Below are 5,348 nucleotides of genomic sequence, written 5' to 3' on the forward strand. Positions count from 1 at the left end.
AATGCCCAACCTACTTGGAAAAAATCTAAGGTGAAAGCGTTCAGTCCAGGAGCCTTATTTTTTGGGAGGCTCACCATTGCTTCCTTAACCTCCTACAAGGTAATTTCCTTCATCAAAGTTGTGTTTTGGTCTTCAGTGCCCAATCTTAGAATGTGGGGATTATTTTCTCCATGGCTTGTAATATGTTAGGGTTAGGCACTTTAAGGAGATAACTATAAAATAAAGTAAGTTGTTTTTCAATATCCCTATGATCAAAAGCCATTGCCCATTCTCTCTCGTAAGTGAAAATATATGCTTTGATGCTTGTGTTTCAACCATAAAATCCTAAATTTTTGCATCCATAAAGTCTCCTCCCACTACCATCTTTCATTACTATCATAATTTAAAATTAATACTAAAATTATAATTTAATATCAATACTAACACAATTAAATTTAATACTCATACATATATTAATTACCATAAACATTAAGAAATACTATTATTGCTTTACACATAAATATTTATCATGAATGAATTTTGTCTGAGCATAATACCCATATCTCTAATACCCTCATGTTATATTATTTTCTAAAATAAAATGAAAACCTAACCTAACTAGAGAATTATTTAACTTTTTTAATTTCAAATGATTTGTCTAGATTAATTGAAAATACAGCCTTTAAACCCCCAAAACAAAAATCTATTTTTTTATGAATGGTGCAAATGGGATATGAATTGCAATTAAAGGTAGAAAAAGCATTGGTCTCCATTCATTTATTCATTTGCAGCAGGGGATAACTTGTCAGACGAATGTCTACAGCTTTTAACGTGGCGACTTATGAGTGGTGAGGATTTTAAGTGTTATCCCATCATTGTTTTCTCATGAGCTGTAGCCTGTAGGTTCAGTTTTTTTTCCTTTACCTGCCCGTCTGGCCATGTGATTCCGATCCCCTAGGGGCCTACATTGTATCGTTGTGCACGTCCGTCTATTTCTTTTTGACTCAAGATAGGGTTGCTGAGGTCAATGGTCGGCCACTACGAAAACGCGCCTCCATACCTAAGCAAAAACCAGGGGTAAAGGGTTTCATGTGTATTGCTGTATTTCTGCGTAAATCGTGTTTCCTATTGCAATTCTTCACAATTTCTCTGGGCACTGAGAAACTACTAATTCATCGGCTCCCTTGCAGTCTCAGACTGAGTCGTACTCATGTCCATCCTTCACATCTCTCCTATCTCTGTGTCTATTTTCCAAATTGGAAATGGCTGCATCCTCCTCCACAGCTGCCTCCACTTCCACCCCTGTCAGTCCTAACAACACCAGCAATTCCTCCTTTGATGTATTTATAAATCATCGAGGCCCTGATGTCAAAAATACCTGCCCGAGTCATCTCTACTATCGACTTACTTCATTCGGATTGAAGGTCTTTCTGGATCCGGAGGAGTTGCGGCAGGGAGAGTAGAAGGGGCTATTCGAACAGCCTCTGTCCAAGTTTCCATTTTTTCAACCGCATAGGCCGAATCAACCTGGTGTCTAAATGAACTCTTAATGATGTTGGAGTCAAGGGCTAAAATAATTCTAGTGTTTTACCAAGTAAAACCCGCTGATCTTAGATGGACTAGGGCCAAAGATGGTGTGTATGCTCAAGCCCTGCAGAAACTTGGAGAGAAAACGGAGTATGAAGCTCAAACTGAGAGAAATGTTCTTTCTATTGAATATTGGATAAATGTTCTGAGCTGGATATGTGATCCTCAATCTCTTCAAAAAAAGCTGAGACAGACACTATTGAACAGTGGCGAAATGCTCTTTCTAAAGTTGCCGGCATAAGCGGTTTCGAGCTGGAGGCGTGTAACCGGTAAGTATTCAAACTTCCTTCCAGCTGTTTCTGTTACTTTATATTGATAGATATGCACATATTATGTTTCTCACTGGTTATATTGTTTTTCGCCAGTGGCGAGGGCTTCTTGCTACATGAAGTTGTTGAATGTGTGTTGGGAAATGTAAATAACCCATTGGATATAGCCAAATATCCAATGGGTTTAGAAGAAAAGGTTAGCGATTTTGAAAATCAAGTTTTATTGAAGCATCCACGGAATGGAAGAAATGTTCAGGTCGTAGGGATTGTTGGGTTAGGTGGTGTAGGAAAAACAACCCTTGCTAAAGAACTCTTTAATAGGAAAAGGAAGAATTCACGATTGTTCAATAGGAAGAGTGCAGGTTATGCCGGATCTTGCTTTTTAGATGATGTAAGAGAAAATGTAGTTAAAGGCTCTTCAATAATATTGCAGAGAAAACTTCTTAGGAGTTTGACTGGGTCAGATCTGCAGATAGTTAATAAAGCTGAATCTATACAAATGCTTAAAAGGCATCATTACTTTCACAGTATTTTATTAGTTTTAGATGATGTAGATACCGTGGATCAGGTTGATGAACTTGTGCCAGATCGAACTTGTGTCCACCCAGATAGCTTAATATTGATTACATCTCGAGATAAGGATGTTCTCACAAGATCAGGGGTCGAAAACTCATTAATTTACAAGTTAGACGGGCTAAGTAAAGAACGCTCCATCAAGCTCTTTTGTCAGCATGCCTTCGGTCAGCCCGATCCACTCGCAGAATTTCAAAACTTGGCCCAGGACTTCGTAAATGCCTGTGACGGATTGCCTCTATCTCTAAAAGTGTTCGGTGGACTTCTCCATGGAAACAATGACCTGTCTTATTGGTTTCCCAATCGGTTCAACTTCAAAAGAGACTTCCTGAAGACATCAAAAAAAGGCTTCGAATTAGTTATGAAGCCTTGAATGAAGAGGAAAAACAGGTATTCTTAGATATTGCTTGTTTTTTCATTGGACAAAAAAAGGAAATGGCCATTAGCATATGGAACGTCTCAAAATGGGGAGGCTGATTAGCATTTCAAAATCTACAAAACAAATGTCTAGTGGAAGTGGACGGCTGGAATGGGATACATATGCATGACCACTTCAGGGATCTTGGAATATGTGAAGCCAGTGTTAAGCAGCCACTTCGGTTTTGGCAGCAATCAACTGTAAGTAGTCAATCCCTCAAATCCTCTTATATTGTATTCAATAAAGATCGGGTTCTTACAAGAATGAATGAACCTGTAATCACTATCATTTTTTTCCAGGAAATAATGACCGTGCGGGGGATTAGAATGGTTCTTAGCGAATACCATGATGACCATGAATTCGACTGTATTAAAATGACGAAGTTACACCTTGTTGATACTGAAGGTTCCCTCTTGGAACGCATTCTGAAGAGCGCGAAGTTTCCAAATCTCATATGGCTCCGCTGGAACAAGTGTCCATACTCATCACTCCCTCGTCTGATTCCAATGAAGAAGTTAATGTTTCTTCAGGTGTCTGGGGACAAATTAGAAACATTGTGGCAACAAGAATCACAGGTAAATTAACATTTGTTGTATAAACATGTCTGTTTAGTGGTTATTATCAACATATTGTCTCTGAATAATTTGAAATGTTTAGTAGATGAAAATCGTGATCCACATATAAATATCCTTTTTGCAGCTCCCTTTATGTTTGGAGGAGTTGGAAGTACATGGATGTGTGCAGTTGAAGAACACATGGGGGTTGGCCCAGTTGACAAAATTTGAGCGGTTAGATGTTTCTGGGTGCGCTCAGTTAGATGAGCTGCCAAGTATGGAATTATTGACATTTTTAGACGGGTTATGGGCAGAGGGATGTGCCAAGCTGAAGAAGATACGGGGCTTGGAGCAGGCCACAAAACTTCGAGAGTTAGATGTTAGTGGGTGCCCTCAGTTAGATGAGCTGCCAAGTATGGAATTATTGACATCTTTGGACGGCTTGTGGGAAAAGGGATGTGCAAAGCTGAAGAACATACCGGGTTTGGAGCAGGCCACAAAACTTCGAGTGTTAGATGTTTCTGGGTGCTCTCAGTTAGATGAGCTGCCAAGTATGGAATTATTGACATCTTTGGAGGCGTTGGGGACAAAGGGATGTGCGAAGCTGAAGAACATAAGGGGTTTGGAGCAGGCCACAAAACTTCGAGTGTTAAATGTTTCTGGGTGCTCTCAGTTAGATGAGCTGCCAAGTATGGAATTATTGACATCTTTGGACGCGTTGGGGGCAAAGGGATGTGCCAAGCTAAAGAACATATGGGGTTTGGAGCAGGCCACAAAACTTCGAGTGTTAGATGTTTCTGGGTGCTCTCAGTTAGATGAGCTGCCAAGAATGGAGGCATTGGTATCTTTGGAGCAGTTGAGGGCACTTGGATGTTTGAAGCTGAAGAGCATACGGGGTTTGTTGCAGTGTACACAGCTTCGAACGCTAGATCTCTATGGGTGTTGTGAGTTAGGGGAGGTGGAATGTGTTGAACATTGTACGTGGTTAGAGGAGCTTGATGTCCGTCAGTGCCCCAAATTACAATGTCCACTCTGGGAGCAGCAGCCCCATTTAAAATCAAAACAAAAGAGGCGGTCATTAGGCTATTTCATAATTGGGGATGTTCACAGTTGCTTGAGTACATGGTCATTTTTATTTACAACATGATTCAAGGACACAAATTTTGCCAGTCAAATGTGAAAAATATATGGGGTAGCAGTCTGTTTAATCATTGTTTAATTGGGGATGTTCACAGTTGCTTGAGTACATGGTCATTTTTATTTACAACATGATTCAAGAACACAAATTTTACCAGTCAAATGTGAAAAATATATGGGGTAGCAGTCTGTTTAATCATTGTTGTTGAATGTTGTTGGTTACCTTAAAAAAAATCTTGTTGAGATTGTGCAACTACCTTCGTTACATTCAAATTCATGGTGCAGGGACTAGTTGCCTATTACCCCCTCTGGAGATATCTTTGAGTTTGATCAGTTTGAGGCCCAAGTAGCTTGGACTCTCTGCAAGTTTATGTGTTTAATCATTGTTGTTGAATGTTGTTGATTACCTTAAAAGAAAATCTTGTTGAGATTGTGCACCTACCTTCATTACATTCAAATTCATGGTGTAGGGACTAGTTGCCTATTACTCCCTCTGAAGATACCTTTGAGTTTGATCAGTTTGAGGCCCAAGTAGCTTGGACGCTCTGCAAGTTTATGACTAGTTCATTTTTTATAATGGTTTTGAAAGGTTTTTATTAAAAATATATAAACATTATTTTAAACTTATAATATTTATTATTTTATTTTATTTTAACTTAACCATTTTATTTTAACTTAACCATGGAGGAAGGCATATAAGGTATATAGGGATCGACAATAAATACTGCGTACAGCAAATGAATTTGAATTTGTTAGGTGTGAAAAATAATGTAGAAATCAAATATATATTGATATTTATATTGAAATTTCATGAGGTTGTTTTATTATTAA

At 38.7% G+C, this 5,348-nt stretch overlaps 1 long non-coding RNA gene across 1 annotated transcript; it reads left to right on the forward strand.

Moving 5' to 3' along the window:
- The first annotated feature begins 882 nt into the window (after nt 1-882).
- On the forward strand, nt 883-2,853 carry LOC149174482 (uncharacterized). Its single transcript, XR_016257931.1, has 2 exons — nt 883-1,835; nt 1,932-2,853. It is a non-coding gene; the product is annotated as an uncharacterized LOC149174482 (long non-coding RNA).
- Nucleotides 2,854-5,348: the final 2,495 nt, after the last annotated feature.

This window comes from Pinus tabuliformis, chromosome 4_1 (genome assembly GCF_031772625.1).
Source record: "Pinus tabuliformis cultivar Carrire ecotype Pingquan chromosome 4_1, CPIR1, whole genome shotgun sequence".
Classification (NCBI taxonomy): domain Eukaryota; kingdom Viridiplantae; phylum Streptophyta; class Pinopsida; order Pinales; family Pinaceae; genus Pinus; species Pinus tabuliformis.